Source organism: Pantherophis guttatus, chromosome 3, assembly GCF_059756535.1.
Source record: "Pantherophis guttatus breed Tessera chromosome 3, ASM5975653v1, whole genome shotgun sequence".
Taxonomy (NCBI): Eukaryota; Metazoa; Chordata; class Lepidosauria; order Squamata; family Colubridae; genus Pantherophis; species Pantherophis guttatus.
In genome coordinates this window covers 52,124,004-52,149,407 of record NC_142065.1, presented here as the reverse complement: position 1 = coordinate 52,149,407, position 25,404 = coordinate 52,124,004, and the positions used below count along the sequence as shown (strand labels likewise).

The 25,404-nt window shown below is 36.1% G+C and overlaps 1 long non-coding RNA gene across 2 annotated transcripts; it reads left to right on the top strand.

Moving 5' to 3' along the window:
* Positions 1 to 795: 795 nt before the first annotated feature.
* LOC117664000 (uncharacterized) lies at positions 796 to 24,074 on the top strand. 2 transcript variants are annotated; one of them, XR_004590889.3, is made up of 3 exons: positions 796 to 1,315; positions 18,612 to 18,659; positions 20,097 to 24,074. It is a non-coding gene; the product is annotated as an uncharacterized LOC117664000 (long non-coding RNA). The 2 variants fall into 2 exon arrangements; XR_004590890.3 differs by lacking the exon at positions 796 to 1,315 and adding an exon at positions 1,464 to 1,856.
* Positions 24,075 to 25,404: the final 1,330 nt, after the last annotated feature.

Genomic DNA, 25,404 nt, shown 5'->3' with positions numbered 1-25,404 from the left:
GTATTTTTAAATGATCCTTCCAAATAGGGTCGATGAAGCAGGCTTTTTCCTTTAATTTTTTTTTAAAAAATGATTTTATTGTACGGCTTTGGAGGGGCGAAGGGGCTTTTTATTCTCTTGCAAACATCTCCTGTCCATTAGGATTAACATGCAGGAGATGTGACTGTCACTTTGCTTATTGACAGTTGCCTGTACAGGGATGGGAAATGGCTTTGTTCCGTGCTGCCTGGGAAGCAGTGCCAACTCTGACTTGGCAGCTAAGCCAGAGTGGGCAGGGAGAATGCGGGGAGAGGGGGAGAGAGAGAGAGAGAGAGAGAGAAAGAGAGAGAGAGAGAGAGAGAGAACGACTGCTGAGGCTTCCAAAGTGGAAATGGCTGTAGGCCCATTTCTGAACGAGCAGCTATTCACTGCCCCTTTCGCTCGCTCAGTCGCTCGCTCGCTCGCTCGCTTTCTTTTTTTAATTTCTTTTCTCTCTCTCTCTAAGGCTGGCACAGAAAAAAATGGAAAATGGGAGCTGGAGGGAGGGTGTCCTCTTCTGGCATATCTCGGTAGTTTGTTTGCTTGCTTTGATTTGTTTTTAAACCATCCTCATCTCCATTTATGCCTCTTAACTCCATTTTTGCCGCCGACAAAAGAAACATTTCGCAAAACGAAACTGCTTCTTGTATAAAATAAAAGGGTTGTTTTGTGTTTGTTTCCTTTTTGTTTCATTTTGTCTTTCATCTTCTTTGGCTGTGTTTTAAAGGAGCTTGCCGCCTCCACCATCTCAAGTTAGGAAAGTAGAAGTCAACATTTATTTTATGTACATACCTTGGGCTGCTAACACAGGGAGAAGAGAGAATGAGCTGCTTGTTTTAACTGGCATGGATTGAAAGAATAGGTATCGGTTGGAAATTGCCCTTTGGAAATGGTTCTCAATAGAGACTGAGAAACTTTAGAGATATTTGCTTGGGAGGGGGGGTTCCATGGATTTCCCCCCCCAGTTTGCTAATAAAGGGAGACTATTTGAAGGGTATATTGAAGTGGAGTTCCAAGTGGAGGAATTTGTGCCAGCTTCTCTTTATGCCAGCCTCTTGTCGGCCTTGGCGTCTCATTCGGATGAAGCCTGGCATGCAGGCACCGCCCATTTCTTGGCGCTGAACTGCTCTGAGAAGGAAAAGGGAGCGCATGGGGGGGGGAGAGCTGTTTCACTGAAACTGGCCTTTCTTGAAAAAAGAAACCCTGATCATTCCTGATGATTGTCCAGATCATCGAAGTTAAAGCCAGCGGCTACTGAGCAGCAAAATCTTTCTCCTTCCCGGCACATCTCTTTCTGGTACGAAATCAAATGTAGCTCTTTTGAAAATATTTTAAAATGCCATTTTATTTGTCCAAGTTCTTTGGCACTTGCTACTCCTACATCCTTTCTTCCCTCCTCCATTCTTCTTGTTTTTTGTGTTAAAAAATTCCATTTTTTAAAACCAACCCAACTTGTTGGTGGACTTTATTATTTATTATTTCTCCTGACTGTTAATCAGGATTTCCTTTTGATTTTTCAAAATATTTTGATTCTGGGTAATTGGAAGCTAAGTTTTTTTTTTTTATTTTGGATTTTTGCCACCCTACGCAGGAGAAAGAAAATTGTTGAATCATATCAGACTTGCAATTCAACATGGCAGCCCCTGCTAAGACTGTCTAGTTTTGCAAGGCTGAAAGACATTGCAAGAAATGCTCCTTTCTGGGGACATAAATTTTGAGAGAGCTAACAAAGGGATAAAGAAATAATTAGCTCTTTGGAGGAATGATTGGGGGGAATTTTATATGCTGTCTTCAAGAAGAGGGAGAATTCGGCCATGTTATCCTCATCTCAGTATTTTGTAAGTGTTAACTATTTGCAATCTGTTCTGTACCTATCATTTAAATGATGATTTGTTACAAATTTTCTTTTTGTTTCGCTAACACAATTTTGGACTTCACCAAGATAATTTGGGGTATTAGGTTGTTTTGTTACATGAAATCATGATTTGTTTTTTATTGGGGGAAATCTATAGAAGATGTTTTTCGGAAACAAGGAAAGTGGGTGAATTTTTCAAAATACCCACTTTGCTTAATTTTCCCTTTCACACCCAAGAGCCTTTCTCCAGTTGCCGCTGATATAAACTTTGATGGGCTACTCTACAGCAAACTATATACCTTGCATTTTCCATGCAAGGTTGGAATGGAATTTAGTGGCTTTGATTTGTGTTGATAAAACTGGCCTCTTTATATCAAGCTTAATTTAGGCCTCTGTTGTCCAAAACAACAGAATTTGTTTCTCTGAAAATAAAAAAACCCCATCAATAAGCAACTGAATTTTGGTAAACATTGTGCTGTTAACAAAACTTTTTTTCTGCTAATAACAATTTTTCAGGACAATAAGCAGAAAAATACATTCGCTCTGCTCACTAAAAGCACGTGTTGAATGTAGAGTTTTAACAACTGCTTTTGTGAACTGTGAAGCAAGGAATATTTCATTAATTCTTTCTAGATTCCCTGTTTCCCATTGTAATAGTAATATTGAGGACAGACTTTGGTTCTAGTTTCTCTCATTCTTAGGAGGACTTGCTTTAGTTGGGGGAAAAAATCCCTTCTTTGAAAATGCAGAACCTCTCTTTTTTGTCCGCAATTTTGCCAATAATCTATTCGCTAGAAAACCCATTCTCTCCTAGATGAAATCTTTATAACCCTAAGAGTAAAGAGTATTTCTCAGTTCTTGATGTTTTGCGAGGTTGTCTTTCATTTGAGTAATTACTCTTTTCATTTCATATTACTGTGCATTTGCTATAATCCACCATTTTGTATCACGCTTTCCTTGTCTTTCTCACTACTTTAGTGAGTCTGAAGTCTGACTATCCTAATATAAATTTCAACATTTTGTCACCAAGAAGGCGTGAGGTAAAATGTGATATTTCAGATAATGTCTTGATGAATTGTTGACTTCCCTCATTACACACATACCTACCCCTGTGCTGAATTACTCATTACTGAATTTCTGTAAGGCCCAAATCAGATTTAAATGAAAGTGTTAAAATTCTGCGATCACGATTAGGAAATTTGTGTGGGTGCACAGAAAATTGCATGATGGATTTTACAGAAAAATTAATATATCCAGCAAGAAGCAAAGATGACAGTTCAAATGCTCAGAATCTTTTTTACAATTTTCAATTTAAACTTCTGTACTCCATGAATCCATGCTTTTTCTATCACTGTCCACTGAATGTTTTCAGTAGTACTATATACATCCCTGAAATAATCCTTTCATCTTTGGGGGTAACATGTATTAATTACTCAAGAACATTCAGAGATGGTACTTTACTATTTAATATTTAAGAAAACAGCCAAAAATCTATTTATCAAGTTGCCTGAGAAATGTGAGGAAGACTGTCAGAAAGAACAAGGTGGTGGCAGGGATGGGCTACCAACACCATTTTGAATTAGGCCAAGCTCAGGTATTCAACCAGGTTGAGAATAAAGGGAGATATTTTTAACAAGAAGCATTGTCATTTTGAGTACTTTCCTCACATTTTTGCACCATCCCTAATAGTCAGCTATAGACATGTGATTTATTTGCTAGCTTTAACAGTATAATTGCTGTTAATTTGACAAAACCTACAATTTAAAATTTAAAAATGTGGTCTTCATTGAGAAAACAGAAATCTGGTTTCCCACTGTTTCCAAATATGTTAGTGTAATTTAGAATATGGTGGTTTTCCTCCTATATCACTTTCTGATGTAAAGTTCTTCCTTGACATTTTTTTCATTTGTGAATTATTTAAAAATTTTCATCAGTATTTTTTTTGGTTTATTTCCGTTTTTTGTACTTTTAGCTAAATATGTTATTTAGCCTTTGATCCTCTGTCACGTTTAACTTTTCTTTTTTTTTCTTCTAAAGTACTTATTATTCCTTTTGTAAATAGGGTTTCATTGAAGAAGGAATTTTAGGAAGCAGGAAATAATATTTGAATTTATACTTCCAGAAGCACATCACTGGAACAATTTCAATAGTGCAATTGTGCTATTGAAGATCTGCCATTGTAAAAAATGGTTACAAGAACCAGAATATTGGAGCAATGTAATTTCTAGACTGGGAAATTATTTCTAAATTAAACACTACATGGCTGAAGAGGGAATGATGGAAATCATAACATTATACACAATACTCCCATTTCTTGGTGTATGCAAGAAACCATTTGTTTAAGCCACCCTCAACATAATTTGTCTAGCTACTAAGTCTGATCTCAAAACTAGCTTATTTGATATTAATGGTTTAATATTAAACAAGCTAACTTAGTTGAAGAATACAGCACTAGTATAGTCTTTCATAAAATGATGCAATAGCAATTTAATAATGATAAACTTTGGAGACTTTTTGTCCCATTGAGTTAATATTAAACATTTTTCAAGAGATACTGTAGGATTCTTCATACAGACTTATTCAAAATTTATTCAGACTTTCAGTGTGAATTTCTAGAACTTTCCTCAACTTTGGCTCCTCGGTATAAATTGGAACACAATTCTTTTTACTCCCTATCAAAGGTTGGATATAATATTTACTACCATTCTGTAAAGTACAGGTTTGTGAGTATATTTCTATTGGCTAGATTATGTATCCATCTTCGTCTATGAGAAATTAAATCCAACGTTCCTGATTTTTTCCCCCTCCTTTTCTTTCCAAACCTCACTTGAATTTAAAGCATGTCTATCAACTTCAGTGAATTTCTGTTGATTTTTTTAAAACTAAATTTTACAGTATTTTTTTAAAGTACTCAATAGTTTAGGTACCCTCCCACTACAGCACTGAAATGTCATGATTTCTGTTGGGATCTTATCAAATATTAACAAAATGTAATGAGATTCAACATTCTTATTAAATTTGATTACTTTTGAGAAGTATCCTGAAGAAATGCTGAAATATCACTTTGTAACTTTCATTTTATAGGGAACACTTCTAGAAACTCTGTGATTTCAATGTTGTGTGTATGTATTGATAACGTCAGGGTAAAATGATAACTGATATAATTACTGTATCTCTTTAAGATGGCAGACAAGTGAACAGTGGTTCTGTTGCTTGACAACCAGATTTTGGTTACCAGTTTTAAGTAGACATCACTTTTTTCTTTTTCTCTTAATCATTCATTCACTCTACGGAAAGTATCAAAATGTGTAACTTGATCATAAGTGCAGCCCTACTCCAAAAGTTGTGGTTTTACCTAACTCAAACATTCGCTTTAATGATCATTTTTTATTTGTTTAATCATTGATGTGATAAAAATAGGTACACTGTGCTTTCTTTGGATCAACAAATTACAGGTATGAGAATTGCAAAGTGAGTCATAAATATTTAATATGTTAACATTTGTTTTTAAAAATTATTCTGACATGTTAAGTTCAAAGTGCATATTTCCCTATATCACAGAATGGACAATTCAAACATTTATATTAAGATGTTTAACATAGCAAAGAAAAAATGGTTTTCTCACGAACCCTTCCAGTATTCATGATACACATTAAAAAAAAGGGAAGGTGGCAATAATGCCTTGATTGCACATTCATGGCCACATTTGACTTTTTGATCTTCCACCAACAGACTCCCCTTCACACTTACTTGTTTTACCTCATTTTTTCAGACATTTTGTAATATTCCTCTGCTGCCCAGTGAATGAAAGTACAGTGAAATCTTGATTTACCTTTCTTTACATTTAAAGCACCAAATGTGTATGGTGATTTAGATCAATTATGTAATAACGTCATTTGCATCGATTTGGACAATTTGCATGACATCATTGCACAATTGATGAAAACTGTTGCAAGTGACAGATTTGTATCATTTCTGCACTGATGACATCATGGAAATGATATTTATTCAGTTTATATACACTTTCATATTTAATAGACGTATGTTTGTTAAGTAAACAAACAATTCCAAGATTTATGCACTTCTCTGTTAATTCATTAAAATGAATTTAAACTATATGCATTTTTCCCACTTTATAGAACTACAAATGAACTTTTTGTAGTAGGTCAGGGAATCATTGGTATATGATTCATAGGTATCCTTGCCAATACCTAGCTACTCTTCTCCTGTTAATGAACTTTACTTATAACCATCCTGTAAATTCTCAGGAGATGTTGTAGAACTCTCCAGATGTTAATAAATTATCATTTCCAGCATCCTTTGCCATTGGCCAAGGTGCTTTTGCAGCTAGAATGTGTAGTCCAACATTTTCTGGCTGGTCACAAGTTCTTTGCCACTATTAAAGTTCTTCCATCAGTCATTTGAACCAGAGAAAAAGGAGATTATCCATTAAACTCTTCTATGCAGCAGAGGGATAAAAGAACCATAGCTGTGTTAGGGAGAAAACAAGTCTTGACAGCATTTAAGGTATTATTTGTACACAATTAATATGTTCAAGTCTAGAAATCTCAATATAAAATGATTGAGGGTATAACCAGACCTTTGCTTCTTATCCGTATTGATGCTTGCCAATGCCTTTTTTTTTTTTTAATTTGATTTATATGCCGCCCTTCTCCGGAGACTCAGGGCGGCTTACAGTGTGTTAAGCAATAGCCTTCATACTTTTGTATATTTATACAAAGTCATCTTATTGGCCCCACAAACTGGGTCCTCATTTAACTTACCTTAGAAAGGATGGAAGGCTGAGTCAACCTTGAGCCTGGTAAGATTCAAACCTGCAGAAATTGCAGGCAGCTGTGTTAATAACAGGGTGCATTAAACCACTGTACTACCAAGGCCTGTTTCATTGAAGGACATATAATTATGAATTCAAGGGATCCATATTAAAAGCAGTGCTATCAGTGGACTAGCATCAACAATTGTTGTAAACTTTTATTTTTCATAACTTGGGGACCCACTGGAGGTGACTACTATATTATATACCACTTCCCCCCTCCATCCCCTGCTTGCTCTCCACCCATTTTTAAATCTCATATTACTGTATTTTCCTTGTTTGTTTTGTTATTTCATTATTTTGCTACTGTTATGTTTACACTTTTCATTTCTGTTTTTTCTGTTGCAAGTCGCCCCACAGCGAGAGAGGTGGCAAATAAATTTAAGAAATAAATAAATTTTAATGCTTAGAATTTGAAATGCTTTCTTAACAAGCTGTTTATATTAAAATACATTTTTTTATTTTATTAATTTTAAAAACACACACACACAGAAAAAGAAAAAATACAAATAAAACAATACACAACATATATAACATTTAAACGTAATGACTTATTTCCTAAGATAGTACATCAGTATATTACATTTCTCAATATTTATATCCACATCTCACCTTATATAACGATATTTTTTTAACGTTCTATTTTAACTCTAATATGTCTTGTTTGGTACACGAGTTGGTTCAAATCTTTTGGGATCATCTTTTATTTGGTTTTCTTTTTCTCCAGTCATTGATACCACTTATGCCAAACCAGGTAGTATTCAGATTCTTCCTTTTCTTGGATTTCTTTAGTGAGTTTGTCCATCTCGATATATTAAAATACATTTTAATTCTTGTATTCTAAACAAATTTCAGTTAGTTGATCACCTCCACATTTAACTTATCATTGTGATGAGGCATAAGATAATAATACATTACAGTGATTTGATTTCTATTACCCGATGTCAGTATTTATATTAGATTCCAGTTTGCTTAAGCGAAGAATACTTCATACATAATTTTGTTTAATTTTTAAAAAATTGTTTAGGAAACCTTTGATAATGCAACAGAAGTTTCTTTTTCTCTCCTTCCTACTGTATCTGCTGTTTGTGCCCAAAATCTGTTCTGACAGATTGGAAGACTTTTCAGTCTGTGGAAACAGTTTACAGTAGCTGAATTGTGCAATCAAACTATACCTGCTTCATTTGTTTATTTATTTGTCAAATTTAATATTTTCATTTTACTTGTTTGCCATGCCATGTCATTGTTTCCCCTTTTTCCCTCTGTGGCATGATCTGGTAATGCACTGACTATGAATGTTGAATTGCTAAATGCTATAAGACATTATATCCTGTCTGTAAAGTTATAGTAATTAGGATTGGGCAGGCTTCAAAAACTGTTCAGAAGAGGGGCTTTAGAGTTCAGACTTCACACAAGAGTGAGCCCCATACTTCTGCTATTCATTAAAGGAGCCAGAACTTGCTTCTGAAAAAATATGCCATTGTTTTAAGGGGTTGTTTAATTTAAATAAATGTATTAAAGCAAAGATATATTATGCTTTCAGGCTCACATAGAAACCCCCCAAAAGCTGCAGCTCCATTAGTGAATAGCAGCATGATGGTATACTCACGCAAGTCCTAGACACTTCTTCTAAATCATTCTTGGAAGCACACAAACCCTTAATAAGAAATAATTATCAAATCCTGCATTATAAACTCCATTCATTATGGGAGAGAGTAGTTTGTGATTTCTTCTTTTTACACATGAGGTTCCTCTTTATGTTGGAGATAGATAGATGGTAAACAGACAGTTTTTATGTACTCTGATGTCTGGACTTACAAATTTATCCATGGAAGTCATTTCTTTAAACCAGTTTCTCTATTTTCACAAAGTATAGGCTCCTCTATAGGAGAAGTTAGACTTTCAGCTACATTTCCCTCTATATCTATTCATTATAGAGTATTGGTAACTTCTAAAGCAACATTTCCCAAATCGATGTCCACCACAGGACTTAACGTTAAAAATCCTGACATTCCAAGCCAGCCAATAATCATGTTGGCTTAGAATTCAGGGAGTCCCAACAGATCTGGAGTTAATTGAATTGAGAAAGGAGCTCTGAAAGACATTATGGAATCTACAGTATAACCTAACTGGATTTAAGATTAATGTCTCTAATGTATCTAGTGTTGCCACTGGAATAAGGTATACTGTATAGTACTTCTAAAACTTGCAAAGATAGCATAGACATATATTCTCTATTTGTGAAAACTCACAATCTCAGAACCAGAGCAGCTATTCTGCTTACAATTCACAAGCTTCATAAATAGCTTTCTATAGATAATCCCATTTGAACATTTAATTCACTGCCCACAGCTCATAGGTTTGACTCATGCAACATAAAAAGGGCTCATCAGCATGTCCTGCTAATCCAGGGGTGTCAAACTCATGGTCTGTGGATCGGATGTGTCACGCGCTGGCCACGCCCACACCAGGTTTAGAATAGGGGGGTAAAGTCACGATACATTATATGACAATGCTGTGACAATACAAGTTTTGACACCCCTGTGCTAATCTGTGGTGCAAAGATCCTTCATTGTTTTTCAGGCCATGTCTTCATCATTTACTCTCCATCTCAGTAGCCGTCTGAAAGTCAGTATAAGATATTCTAGCATGAAAGTAATATTTTACTTCTAATCACGGCAGGAAGCCTCTCATGTGGACATTCTAGGATGAATGGAAAATGATCCTTGTATTGGTGATAGCTGATTCCAGTTGGCATAGAAGATCTGAATGAAACTTGTCTGGCTTCTGGGCTCTGTGCCTCTATGGCTATTTGTTCTGTGGTTGAAAGAGATTGTTAGATTACTATCCAGTTGGCATGTTCTGAAATGAGACATTTTAGTTGAGTTCACAGTATTGCAAAGTACTACTACAGTAAGTCCCATATAAAAGGGCAGTTGAATTGAACTTGGGAAGTGTGCTTCAAATTTCTTTATTATTTCTTTTTGGTGCTGTGAAGAAAATTTAGCGGCCTTCAATTATTAAGATGCTAAGTTTTCATAATGTGATCTGCTGATTATGCCTATTGATCAGGTTTTGGCTTCAGAAGCAGATTTTAGTAAACCCTGTGATAATTGAATAGCAGCTATTTGAATAGCAGCAATGCTTGTAACATTAGGTCATTGACCTATATCTCACTAAGCATGATATGGGCCACTTCTAGACAAAGACACAGTCCCAGTTTTGGAGTGAAATTATCTTCTTAACAATCCAATTATATTTTGACTGGAGGCTAGCCATTACAAGAAATGTCAATATATCTTTGTTGTTTTCTTGAATAGAAAATGGCTATAAAGGCAGCAAAAATGAGGACACCTGGAATATTCATAAAATACGCAGAATAGAGGAGAGGATATCTGAAGGTGCTGGTCACAAATGTAGAGGAGGCATTTAGTGAAGATCCAACTACCGGTATTTGTCTTGCTTTCCCGCTTTTGATCATCTTGGCTTTTATTCTCTTCTCAATGGCAAAGGGAAAACAAGATAAAAGGGTAGCCCATCCTCCCACTTACAGAAGTATGTCATCTTCCATTCTAGATCAGAAAGCCAAAACACCACTGATCCACTCCAAATATAAAATGGATGCTGAAGGGCTGAGGATGGAGTCAACTAGAAATAAGCTCCCACAGCAGCCATTTTCTTTTTCTCTGACACATTCTCAAAATGTCAAATGTTCCTACTGGTTCAAAAAGGTAGCACTTAAGATCTGGCACACACATTAGAATTACCGAGTAATTACACTCAGCTATTACTCACTGCTCCAGTATGGAAAGCAGGCAAGTAGGAAAGACTCCTCTGATCTTACCTTTAACACAAAAAACAGCTGGCTTTCTCTTTGTAAGCATGTTGTAGAAGAAACCTTCTAGAACCTATAGACTCCATAATTGCTTTAAAATATTGAAATATTACTACAGCTTCCTACTAAGGCAGGGTCAATAGTGTTTGACATGACCAGGTGGTTTCCATTACTCCTGCCTTTTCCCATTGGGAAATTTTCCACAGTTTATGTGTTTATAAGCTGAGTCATGATTCTACTTTGTGCCAGCAAGCAGTTCTAGGAAAGATGCATTTCTCCTTTACATCGGCCAAATAAAAGCATGAAGCCTCAGAATCTGATCTTTGTCAAGCTTAACTCTTTGGTCCTGTTTGCATAGAGACAAAATGTTTTCTGGAATGTTGATTATTCTTTTCTAACCAACATTCTCCAACATTCCCCCACCCCTCTTACTTATTTCCTGCTTCCCTTTTTCAAGGCAAGCAAGATGGCTGCTGCCTGGTTAGGAGAGGGAAACAAAGAAGCTGGGATGTAACTATCCAGTCATATTTGAGCCTAGCCTTTTTGACTCTGTATGCAGCATCCTCAACAAAACACAGAAAGTTGGACCAGAATAAAACCTGAGTTGGAGCCAAACCCCTGGGGGTCATTTTGACATCACTGGGCATTGCAAATAGACTGGGATGCCAAAATGAGTAATTACTGTAAGTTATCATTAGAGCATTTCTTGATGCAATACAGTGAGGATTGTGGGACTGTGCCTCAAATCAGTTGGGAAGATTGTTCATAGCATCAAAGGAAATGGTCTTATTATCCATTTCCTGGATTTCTGAAATCAGTTATTATTTGATTAAATGCCAGAACTGTAAATAATTGTATATCATTGACCAATGTGATTATGATAAGGCATACTGTAGGGCAGTGCTTAAACCAGTGTTTTTTAAAACTTGACAACTTTAAGATGTGTAGACTTCAATTAATTAGGGAATTATGGGAGTTATCTCATTTCTTTTTTAAAAAACATCTATCTTTGCATGCTTTTTTTCCTTCAAAGGTGTTCACCTTATGATAAATTACATGTTTAAGAGAAGCACTGTTGTGACTGATTGGATAACACTGTTTCAGAGTTGCTTGTAGTGAAGATAGAGTTAGAACTGCAAGATAATTGCCCTTCCCACTTAATAACTATAGGAGACACCACATGGATAAACCATATCATTCAGCAGAAAAGATTTGGATGTGCAGTTGCATCAGTTACTCCAAGTAATATATCTCTATTCAATGGCATAAGAAAGGGAAGAAAACAATCCTGACAATCTTTCTGAGCATATGTTGGAAAGACAGTGAACTTTAAGACATTTAGTAACTTAGCACCAGTAGCAGTGGTAAAGGTGTCTGGGTCTGTATACCTATAAACACACTTTTTTCCTCTGGATCACTAAAAATATGGCATTTTATGCCATATTTTATACATAATGGGTATATAAAATATACCTATTTTTTCCAACCAAAATTTTATATCTAGAGAAATAATTGTACACAATAGATAGGAACTGGAATTTGGGAAAATGTAATAGAAACAAAAAGTGATTTTCCAGAATAAAAGAATTATGTGCTGCAGATAAGAATATATTTAACAGGAAATACTGTTGCTTCAAGCTATTCATTTTTAGTTGAATAAATTCAGTACAAAGTATACTTACTGTTTGAGCCATTTTCTTTCTTACTGTACTGATCTCTGTTGGATTCTTTAAACAGCAAAACGTTTTATCAGGTAAATAGCATAAGACTAGTGTAACAAGCTTTATAGGTATGACTGGCTTTCTGCAAGGTATTTTAGTCGGTAAAATAAATACTTCTCTGGCATAGAACTAATTTGCAATTACAATTTGTGTTATGATTACATTTAGAAATAGTTTATACATGATTATTAGATAATTAGTAAACCAAAAAGATGATACAGGAACATGAAAGTTATATGTGTGTATTTGTAATTATAATGGAAGTTTTAAAGATTTCAAAATAGTCAAGCTATACTTATCTGTATATCTCATTCCTATTATTCAGAGAATAAGCCTCAGTGAATTAACCTGAATAGCTGTATACAGTATTATATCATCAGTCAGTACAGCTACTAGAACTGTTGCTCAGAATTCCTGATTTTGATTACAGCTGAAGCAAAAAAGAGACAGGGGAGGGGGAGGGAGACAGAGAGAATGTCAGTTTTAAAATGTAGTATAAGAGGTATCAGATCTCTGAATATTCACTTGGGCTGGTTAAAAAGGTAGGACTTTTTCCCCAAATGGTGTAACATCTGTGGTTGGTCTTTCTAAGTCCACTACACACCCAGTATAGTAGTCACTTGTTGCAGACTTCCAGATAGCCTTATCTCTAAGAAAGAGTTACTTTGCAGAGACGCTGCATTTTCCCAGTCTGCCAAATTTTGTTGCTGAGAAAGTACAATTAATTCCCACAAGGATCCATTCATTTCTGTTACAATTGCTATGTAGAATGTGATCACCGAAAGTGCCATAAACTGCATAAAATTATTTGTAATTTTAAAAACTAGTTCCATTTAGGTTCTACTTCATCTCTTCATCCAACCTTTTTAAAAGAACGAGGGAGAGATCCTGGCAAGATGGATGCAGACAGAGTCATATTCGGTCAAGGAGGTTAAATATACCTATTTAAAAATACAGAGCAATGATCTGTTTTCTTTCCAAGCATTTAAGAACAGTTTAAAAAAAATCATAACTAAAATGTGCTCTGATACTAAACTAAATGCCGCCAGAAGAGATTTAAAAAAGCCAAGTTGGCAGTCATGATCATGTGCCTAAAGCTCCACATCTTTTTACATCCAAATATGTAAAAATAGGGCCAGTCTCTTACTATCTAGTTGTGGCCACTATCTTCTCCTTTTTGACCTTCCCTTTTGTAGATGCCTCCATGATCCTTCTCTCAGGTCCACATGCTAAATCAAGGGGAGAAAAATGAAAATTACCTTTCCCCTTTGAAATGCCACCTGCAATGGCATTGCCTTTATGTTTGTTTTTCACTCAGGTAGCCGCCATGTGCTGCCTTTCTGCCTTTCCAGAAACATGGTGACTGGATATTTTTATATATGTGCATGTCACTGGTGGGTTTCAAAAATTTTTACTACTGGTTCTGTGGGTGTAATTTGGTGGGCATGGCATGCTTTGTGGGCATGGCTTGATGGGCATGGCAGGGGAAAGATACTGTAAAATCTCCATTCCCACCCCACTCCAGGGGAAGGATACTGTAAAATCTCCATTCCTTTCCCAATCCAGGGGAAGAATACTGCAAAATCCCCATTTCCTCCCGATCAGCTGGGACTTGGAAGGCAGAGAATAGATGGGGGTGGGGCCAGTCAGAATTTTTACTACCGGTTCTCTGAACTACTCAAAATTTCCGCTACCGGTTCTCCAGAACTGATCAGAACCTACTGAAACCCACCTCTGGTGCATGTTATGAATCACAGTGTGATTTTAACAGAATGATTGTTAGCTGCTTAGGAAGTGGATATAAACAATAAAGTTAGGGACTCCAAGTAGTATTTCTATAATTTCACTTCTCTTTCTTGAGAGCAATGCCTAAAAACAATAATTCCATTCCTTCAAAAGAATACACACAAAAGAAAACATTTGATTATTGTTATTGCTGCAGGTTTAAAAAAATAGTTTTGAAGCAGGATATTCGAATAAATATTCAGCATGCAGCAAGTCTATGCTGTTTCTGAAAGTCTTAAACATTTCAAAACACTTTTGCTGCTGCTCTTTCTGCTTTCATTGGAAAAGATTACTGAACCAAACATCAAATTGCTGCACCATTTCTGTCGTAAATCTAAATGACAAAATGGCTGACTGTCAGCCATTTTGTAAGAATGCAGGCAGCGAAAATAATCCTGGGCTTTTGTTTCAGGTTAATTGTTTCCAAGTTTGGCTATCACACTGAAGGACTGACAAGATTTTAAGGGAGACTGGCACCACTTTTCTATCTGGGAACTGCCTCCGATAATTTTGGCAGCCCTGCTCTGGACTGTGCTTGTACAAAAGCTGAAAGCACCATCTACTTATAAAGCAGCTATTTTGTTCCTTGTTTTTATAATCTGCCAGACTCTCTTGATAAGATAGAGCAGCACCTGAAGCTATAAATGCTTCTGCAAAAATATTTGGGTTTTCAGGCAAGCTTAGCATTAGCAATTGCTTGTGTTTGTTTGCATACAAAATGCTGTTTTGGCTGCATTTGGAATGTGTTGGCTTTGCCAATGCTAGACTTTTAAAACAGTCGGTCAGAGATGTTGGTCATGGACAGTGGCACTTTGATATAAAGCTACAGGAAAACATAGATATGACATCTCTTTTCTTAGAAATGTGCATGAAATAAGGATTCAGAGCACTTGCCACAAGGGAGATTTTTTATTATCTATATATGATGACTTGGGAACCTCCCAGTCATTAAAAACCCTAAGTGACCCCCCCCCCACTCCACAATATATTGTAGCACTTGCACTGTTTTACTGTGTCCAAATAAAGTCCCAGTTCCATATTTTTCATCAGCATTCATTCTGAAGATTTGAATAGATATTTCCTCTAAAATTATGTTGAAACAATGCTGCTTCCTTTTATGAAATTTCAGGCTGTGTGGGAACATAACTATTTTTATAGGAGATTGAAGTTTTCCAAGTAAATATATTATTTGAAGATGGGGTGAGGGTTAAAGATCAAAAAGAATGATTTTAAAAAATGCTAAAGCACCTAGTTTTGTTTCTTGTTGGGGACCAATAAAACAAAACAAATAGATTTTTTGTAGCCTTTAAGCTAGACACATTTTTCTGCTCAGTAATACCCACTGAGAATCTTTTATGTTCAAATATTCTATAACTGTTGATAATTATTAATTGTTTGTTTCAATTAAATCTTTAAAACAAGCTCTTCTAGTCATACATGAAATGTTGGGTACAGTTTCAAAATGAGTGACCATGCTTTTGATTTCTACTGCTGTATCCAAGAATGTGAATTCAGAGGAACAGAAGTCTTTAGTATCAATTTTATTTAATATTTACAAATTTATCATATCTTGTGAACTATTGGGGTTCCATTATTATGAAAGAACTAGTTGTGAAATTTAGTGTATACCACTGAAACATGGTATTTGCTCCTATGTGACTTCCGTGTTCTCCTAGGTGTTCTGTTCTCAACAGCAACTATTTTCTATTGTGTTTATACATTCTCTATTAAAGCAGGGGCCTAATCACACGCTGACCCTTATTGTTATAATAAAAATAGAAACAGGGTTTCCTGGATCAAATTAGGAGTACTGTAAGTCACTGTGGTGGTTTAATTCCATGTTTGCTACTTATTATATCCAGAGAACTTCAAATATTTAGAAATCTGAATTTCTATACAGATATAAGTGCCCAGCAGGGAGATAAATAATAGAAATATGCTTCTACATCAGATCTCCAGATAGGCACTACTTAAATCATGTTAGTTTATACAGCTCCAAAATTTTGACTTGGTCATATCGTAGAATTAATGCCAGGTATGTTGTACTGTATTCTTTTAAATCTTAAAAAAAAATTCTATTGGTGTGGTGTGTGTGTGTGTGCATAGACACATTATATGATACAAAATTATATACATACATACAGTATGTGTATATGTGTATGTGTGTTTGTCAAGAAGCAGTTTTTTAACAATTTTTATTGAGAAACATTAAATATTTCACACTCAACATTCATTTGTCTTGTCTTCCACAAGTAGATATTCTTCAGATGTTTTAGACTTCAGCTCTCATAAACTTCAAATAGAATAGTAACATTAAAATTTTAGCTCAGAGGCTCAGTAAAGAGCCTAATTCAACAATTTGAAAAAAATGAATGGAGTAAATTAGGTTTTTTGATCAAGTTTGAGGCAAATTCTGATTTAAGATTACGTGTTTTCTGTTGATTATCATGGGTTATTCACAAATACTTACAACATTTATTGTATCTTACATACATAGATTTATATTATGCATTTCTTCCGAAGACTCATGATAGCATGGGAATCTTGCTGCAATTTAATGTGAAGTAGGTTAGTTGAGGAAAAAGTCACATGGTGAGTTTCTATGGTTGAGGCTAGATTTGAACTTGGTTCTTCCAAGTTCCAATATTGCACTACAACAATATACTTTTAAGGAATGGAATAATCTTTGCAAGGATAATAAATGATTCCAACTTCAGAGAAATAAGTGCAAAGATTTTGGAGCTAGGCATGTTAAATCACAGAAAAGAACAGAAAGGAAAAAGAATGTTATGGTTTGGCCAAACATAAATTGTACTCTAGCATACTTGCCCACTTTTGTGAAAAAAGATTGTGTACAAATTAGTGGTCGTAAAAATGAGTTTGTAAATCATCTACATAAACAAATTTTAAAGAAATTCAGTCTGGTAAGAACCCTTCAGAATGGTTTAAGATTATGAAAAGGTACTTAGAGCTCAATTTTTTAATACACATAATGAAATGTATATATAATTAAATATATATATATATGTATACCTGCAAACATAAAGTTATAGGCTTGGCTCATGCCTATAATGGAGGGGAGGGGACTGTTTATAGAATCAGATGACATTTGCCGGCAAAGATTACCATTTATATTTCCCTCCTAGATACTGTTGATGAAATCAAAAGATGAAATCAATCCACTGTCAAGCTAGACTGAAATACCACTATCTGACATGATTGCCTGAAAGATATATGTTGCATTAGAAATTTTGGTTGCAGTAAAAATCCAATATTTTCTGTGGAAAACTGTATTTAAAAATTATTGATTAAATAAAATTGTCTAGAAAAATAGAAAAAAGTTATGTATAATTTTTTAAAACCTATATGGGAGTTAATTGTGTTACATCTTTTAAAAAAAATTATTGTTACTTACATCTTTAAAAAAATACTTTATTGTAAAAAGACGATATACAGCTTCAAATTTTTCAGGATGCCTTTATTATTTTAATAAAATAACAGCTCCACTTGAAAGCACTGAATTGATGAAGTTTGGTTTTCTTTGGGGTTTCAAGGGTTTTTTCTTCAGCTTCCTGCTGAAAACTGGCAGGAAGTTGCTACTTTTCAAATGTTTATCACTGAACCTAGGAGCTTGATTAAACTGTAATAACAATACTTTTAAAAAGGAATGTGGAGGCAAGTTGATATTATGGAATATACCATACATAATTTAATCACTTAACTGCAGGAGACCACTTAAAAAGATGTCATTTTTAGAAATGGAAGTGCATATGGGATGGGGGGAGGAGGGGGCAGAGAAGAAAGAGTATCAGAAAGAAAAGTTAGCCAGATGCCAAAATGTCAAATGCATGTAGTGAATTAGTGCTACATGATTGTTGTAGAACCTAACTTTAATCCTGGTGGTGCAGTGGTTAATGCAGATAAACTCTGCCCACAGCCTGGAGTTCGATGCTGATGGGGCTAAAGGTGACTCTGCCTTCCATCCTTCTGAGTCAGTAAAAAGTGGACCCAGATTGTTGGGGGCAATATGCTGACTCTGTAAACCACTTAGAGATGGCTGTAAAGCACTATGAAGTGGTATATAAGTATAAGTGCTAGGGCTAGGGCTATTTAGGTGTGTTCTTCAGAAATCATTATCTCTCACTCTCTCATTAGGATTATTTTACTATTTTGTTTTTACATTTTGAGCTGCCATTTCATTCAGCCCTTGAATGAAAATATTTTCATTAAAAAATAAGCAAAGATGAGAATAAGAGTGGATAAATATCCTTTTTAATTCCTAACTTTCTTACAAGTCACAGTTTTAAATTTGTTCCATCCTGGTTGTCACATTGTAGGAACCTTTTAAAAATAATATAAATATTTGTTTTCATTTTTTCCCGCATTTCTAAAGTGTTCGTTACTTTAGAAAGAGAAAATTGTTTTGTCTCCAGTTCTGCTCCTGTCTCCAGTAGCCCATTCAAAGGCTGTTCTTAAAGCATAAACTCACTAAACAAATCATTTTTTCACATTAAGTTTTTAACTAATTTATGTGTTTCTCTTAATTATTTGCCCAATATACAGAAAAAGAGAGAGAATGGATTCTACTGGATGCAGAAATGATGGCAGAAGGTAAGCCAAGAAAGTTGCTTTCCTTCCAGTTCTGCTCCTTTCTCCAGTAGCCCCTTCAAAGGTTGTTCTTAAAGTGGGAGACCCCATGCACTAAAAAAGAGCTATTCTGAGATAAAACGGCAATAAAGTCTGTTTTCTCCCATTCTCAGAACAGCTCATGTTTAGATCTAGACCTGGGAATGCTCTCTAGTCTATACACTATTTTTCATTTATTATTAATTTTATTTCTGTGTCCCATGTAATGGCAATTGAGGTACTATAGGTACTATTGCTGATTAGTTAATGGACTTTGTCCGTCGTCTAAAATCTGTATTATTCTAACTAAGTTTATAATTCAACTTTTAAAAATGGACAGATCTAAATTATATTAAACATAATATATTATAAAATTATTCATTTTTTCCTCCCTTAACAGATATTCTTAACTAAGGGGGGAGGAGGCAAATAAGGAATTGTACAGAGAAAATTATGCTGACTGGGGACTCTTTTTTGCAATGTAACCTTCAGCTAGTTGTCTTCCATGTGTGAACTGAGTGGAAAGGAAGCCAGCTTAAGAAATTCTTATCTAAGTTTCAGCTTCTTCCTCCACAACAATGACTGTCTGATATCCAATCTGGTCAGAATTACCAAGGTTTGTAATTGGTGGATTCCCCTGTTTTTTTACTCCTCCCACCCCCATTGGAAAAGCAAGCACCAATTGCTTTTCTTTTTTTATGGCCTTTGGTTTTGAGTTCTGAAAGAAAAAAAATAAGTTTTATAGTTTTTCCTGTCACATAGATTAGAAATGGAAAATTGCTGGAAGGAAGGAAGACAGGTCAGTGTTTCACTGCTCCACAAAAGAGAGACTACATTTCATTGTTCTACTGCTTAATCTGAAAACCAAAAACAAAACAAAGTCTAATATCATAAGAGTCCAACAGTTACAATACAGTATAAAATGGCTGTCGGAGAACAAAGATTGAGAAGTACACTGCCTACTAGCCATTGGTGTAAAATGGAATGAAGTGCAGCAGGTGGGATCAGGTATCTGACTGCCTGTTTCCACCAGGAGAGGGCAAGATGAGTATTTTTCATGCAAATCAAGAAAAGATCATCTTCCCAGCAGCCGAGATGCGGGCTGAGGAAATGATGAAATGATCCATTCCTGCCCTTCCAAAATGGGAGGAAGAAAGAAATGCAGATCAGTCCAATCTGGTCTCCACTCTGTATATACTTTCATGGGAGAAAAGGGCAACTACAGAATGAAAATGAAAATTGTGGAACTGGAAAAATATTGTGGAACTGGAAAAAAATTATAGTGGGTCTCTTTTATCAAGCTTTATCAAACTGATTTATTGTGGATGTCTGAAAAAAACCCAATGAAAACTTGCTTCAATACAACTTCAAGAGCCCAACGCTTTGTATTTGCTGATATTTCCTCATTTTCTGTTTTTGTAGATTGCATTTGATCAGCCATCTTTATCTGAACCTCAAGACCATCAATGTTCTTAGCCATCATTGAAGTTTGCCAGTCCTAACCATCAAAACAATGCTGTCCTTGAGGCTGAGGTAGTAGATTGAATAGTTGTGGAGCCATCTTCTCCCTTTGAGCTAACTATACAATCTACTGTCTTTCCTAAGGAGACAGTCAATTCAACTGCTCCCATGGGATTACCCATTCCTACATGCAAGTTATTGACATGAACAATGATCAATTTGGGGGCCTTGGGTGTCAGGAATGCAGTTCTACAAATATGCAAATGTGTGAGGCCTTTGTGTTGCTTTGTGGAGGTGAGGTAGTAGGTTGTATAGTTTGTGGGAGGGATTAAATCCCATTTCAGGTGATAACTATACAGTCTATTGCCTTCCTTAAGGAGCAGCAAATCTGCTTTAAGAGGTGAATGATATAGCTATTATATGCCATACTGAGCAACCCAACAAAACCCTGGCTCCTTCCTGATTCTAAATTGGAAGAAAAACTTCTACCTGTATTCTGGATTAAATAAAAAATCATGCACTTTTTTTTTTGCTAGATTTCCTCATATGATATGTTCCTTTTCTCTTTTTCCACCTTGGATTTCCCTTTCTCATCCTTCCAGCACACCCACATTGCAACTCTGCCCTTTCTCCCGCATCTGTGGAAATCTAGCCATCAAAGATTTATGTTGAACACTTGGTAGTTTAATTAAAAGCCTTCCTATATTTGACCTTATCTCTCATGGCAAAGTGATCTTATATACCTAGCTAGCCAATGTAATGGCACTCATTCAAAAATATATTAGCATGCTAAAATATATACATCCTAATAGGAGCTTGGATACAATTTCCTTGGGGCTGGGAACTAGCATATATATTAGCTTTCCAAACACTAGTCATGTGCCCAGGTGGCTGTGTGATCCCAACTTCCAGTCTTTTTTCTCTCTGAAAGGTGCTAAAGAAGGTTGTTGTAATCTGCCCCTTATGCAAATGTAACATAATACAAATGATATTTGTGTATGTCTGCTTCCAAGTGTGAAATTGGGATAATGCTATTAGGAAGTGTCAACACACAAGAAACGATTGCTTCGTTTATTTGGCTTGTTATCATTATTGCAAAAGCTTTTGTTGCTCATGTCATTATAGATTTGCTGAAATTATATTCATTTCACTTCTCCTTCCTTCCTGCGGTGGCAGGAGCAGCACAGCTGGCTTCCCTCATTATTGAGGCATGTGTCTGTGGAAGTCTGCCCCATTTGTTTCCTAGGTTGGCAACCTCAGGGCAGGAGAGCCCATTTTCTTCTGATCTGGCCCAGACTTCCCATCTTTGTTTTTTGGATTTAAAATGGTTGAATTTTGAGGGGTTGGGAAGCGCAGCTTTCTCATTGGTGAAATCTCTCACCAATGCCTGACCCCGGTCCTCCCCTTCCCCAGCAGCAGTAGGCCAGGTCCTTCTCCATGACACTTCAATGCTCTCACACAGGGCTTCAGGGAAGTTTAGCAAGCAGTTTTCTTATATTCCCCACTATTGTGAATACGTGGTGCAGCAGAACAAGGAGAGAGAGGGGGGAATCTTGGCTGGCAGCCATTTTTTGTGCTCGTCAGAGGAAGGGACTGCTGGTAACTCAGCCTGAGTTTTCAGGATAATTGTCTGAGAGTGAGTGTAGTAGAAGACTGGATGTGTTTTTTGTTGTTGCTTTTTTTAAAAAGCATTGGTGATGTGAAAAGATCCTTATCTGTCAGAATGCCCTGAATGTTACATTATTTCAGGATACTTGTTGTTCATTTATTTATTTAGTGAATGGCATATCATACATGGACTAGCAAAATATATTAACATTTCACCTAGATTAGTAAAACACAGTAAGATATAAATGTTAAAAAGCTCTATGTTCAAATACTAATGTCTAGGCCATCTAAGCATTGAAACGCAGTATCATTTGTATTTTAAAAAAATCACCTACTGAACCAGTGTATGTCCTCAGCTTACAGCCAATCATGCTGTGATCTACAGTTTGACATGGGACCCGCAGTCACACTTAGGAGAGGATACTATGCCCCATTTAAACAGAATCTCAGCAGACGCTGTGAGAGGTGTCAATCCTATTCAGAATTGTCCATTGCTGAGGTGGTAGTTCAAAGCCTGGCACCTTTTTTGTGGGGTCATTATATGTCTGCCTGTATCTATGTCTGCCTGCATTCAGCAACCCATTTGGCTTTCCATTGGGAATCAATGCTAAAGTTGTTGGGCAGACGATGTGTAAGTGCCAATGGAGGCTTCCAGGTTTTGAGTCTTCTGGTTAATAAATGAGGAAGATCAGCATGCAGTGGTAGAAGTGAGTTGTTCATAATTTTTCTATATTCTTTCACTAATGATCTTTTCTTTGTAAAGCTGGTGGTGCTATATGGATCAGAACAGGAAGCCAGCAAGTCAGAGTAGTTTTAATACATACACTTATAATCCTCATGGTGTCATTGAGTCTGGCATCTAACTTACTAGTAGGCAGCTGTTAAGCCATACAGGGGCACAATATTCTGCTGCGGAGTAGACCAATTCTAGTGCTGATGACCTGAGGGTGGCAGCTGAAGCTCCCCATTTAGTTCCACATAATTTCTAGAATATGTTGTTCCTAGTATTCATTTTTGCTGCCAGATTCTCTAGATGTATCTTATAAGAGGGAGTCTGTTCCAATGTTACTTCAAGGTACTTTGGATGGGGATTATAAAGAAGCAAGTTGTTGTTTGGGTAAATATTGCAGCTGACATTTTCAAAAAAAATGATCATGTAATCATGAAGCAAATAAAAATAAAATAGCAATCCTCAAAATCAGCATTAACATAGATACTAATATAAATGCATTCTTTTACCCCTCTTCCAAACCAATGATTTAAAAGAACCCATCTATGTTAGAACTGAATACCCCTCCCTCAACAGACGGGGAGGAATAGGAGACCACCTAGCTCCAGTTTACAACACAATTCCTGCAGCAGTTCCAAGAAGATTTCACAACAAACTGCACTCTGTTTCAGGCGATCCTGAGGGCACAGATAAACCTCCAAGTGGCCTCAACAGCTATCAGAGAGAGTTCTAATGACCAGATGACTGCAAAGAAATACAATCCTTCTATCCCCCCACCATCGTATCAGAACCTATTCTTCCATCTTCCCACCATCCAATCTCAATTGTCAGTACCTATCCTTCCATCCCCCCCCCATCAGAACTGATGAAGCTTTTTGGATGAGAAGTGAAACGTTTTCTTCCTCCTCCTCAGGGAAAAAACTGTCCAGTTGCCTTTTGAAGAAAAAAAAAAAAGCACCTTTGAGACAACTATGACTTGGATGACTAAGAATCTCCACAGACATACTTCCCACTTTATTTTTTCAGATCAATGGTGTAAATACCTCTATATGTCTATATTTGTGCAAGTTTAAAACTTTAGGAGATATCAGCCAATTTGGTGGACAGTGTTACATATTGCTTCTGCTGCCTAATCCTTAAAATAGTCTGAAGTTGGCCTATAATCATCTCTAGAATGCAAAAATTAAAGTTATAGCAGCTGAATCACTATCAGAGCAGAAGTAAGAAACTGAAAGGTAAATTTCCCCCAACCAAAGCAAGAACCATCATGTGCTGCCACTCTATGGTGCTTTTGGGCAAGAAAATCAGTTTTATTTTTATTTCAGATGCACCACAGTTGAACTATCAATCAATGGATGTGGCTCCTGGCTGATGATATAAGATTAGATGGCACTAGAGTTCTGAGCTACTGCAAAAATGTAGTATGCAAGCATCTTTTCGCTTTTTCTAACTGTTATGTATATAGTTTTGGCGGGAAGTTTGAATGTTACTTGGTCAATTGTGATTGGTCAGCTCCCTGGCCGGCAAGGTATATAAAGGGAGCTGTGTTACTGTAACCTTTGCTGAAGTCTCACACTATGTTAAAGAGCTGTTGTCATGCACTACCTTGCTTCTGCCTCCTCAATCGCCCAACCTAACACTAACTTTATCTATAGCTGAGTTTGATTTGGCCTTGTCCATGGCTTCATCCCATTCACCAGTTATGAATTAAGAAATTCAGCATTTCTGAGTGTTGGAGGTTAGGGAAGAAAGACAATCATGCATATAACATACATAGGCAAACACGAGGGACATTGACTGTAATTGTATTTGCCCTGATTCCAGGCCAATTTGAAATTCTGAAGCCTGCACAGATAAAGAAAGAAATCTTTTCAATGGAGAACAGCAAACAATTCCCAATGGGCTGTTTCCTTAGGCTGAAGAAGTGTGATAGAGTGTTGTGATGAAATAACAATATCATTGCAAATTTCAAAAAATAGTTGGCTTTTCCTCATTTGCTGATAGAGGGAGTTCAACATGAGGAGGCTTCTATGCTGTAGAAACTGCCAGTAGGTGGGGCATTATGCTGGTAGTGTAGAACAGTTAAAAGGTTTGAATATTATCTTCCATTTTAACCCTTTTATGTTTTGTCACTTCATCCAGCTCTTTTCTTTTCAGAAAAAAAGTCCATTAAGGAGGAAAACACCACACAATGCCTTTTAATCAATTGCACTAGCCATTTGAAGAAGAGGGGGGGAAATCCCAAGAATCTTGGCTTGCATATCCTCCTGTAAAAACAGGATGCTTCAAGCTTGATGCTTGCCAAGGAAAATTTTGAAATGTGCTTGCAAGGAACACACATAGTTCAGCAAATGACATGACTTGGCACGTATTCCAGCCGGACATTACGGTTAACACACTTGCTCTCTTTTTACAGCTTTTATACTGTGACTGCACTAACATGGTTTTTGTCGCATTTAATATGATTTATTTCTTTATCTTTAGTTGCACTGGATTCTTCTGTCAGTTTAACTCTTAGTATTTCAATAAGTATTACTAGTGGGCAATTCATTTGAAGGGCTTAGGAATTTCCACATAAGTTTTTTTTTTCTTTCTTGTAGCATCATTCTCCACCATTCAAGAATTTTTACAAAAATATCCATGTATGGTAGCCTTATGTTTTTCTTACTGGAGTGGAGGTCTATTGACCAAAAAAATAGAATAGCTGCCTTTTGAATTATAGCAATTACTGTCTTCTTCCTGCTCCATCAATTCCCAATAAGTGTTACCTCTCTTCTTTTGCACTCTTGTTCTATTTTATGTCCAGATCTGTAAGATATAAACGTTGCAATAGAATTACATGCAGTAAGAATTCTGGGTACTAGGTTATTTGATCTAAGACAACTCCAAAATTATATTTTAAAAAATACATCTTAAAAAATTGCATTTAGT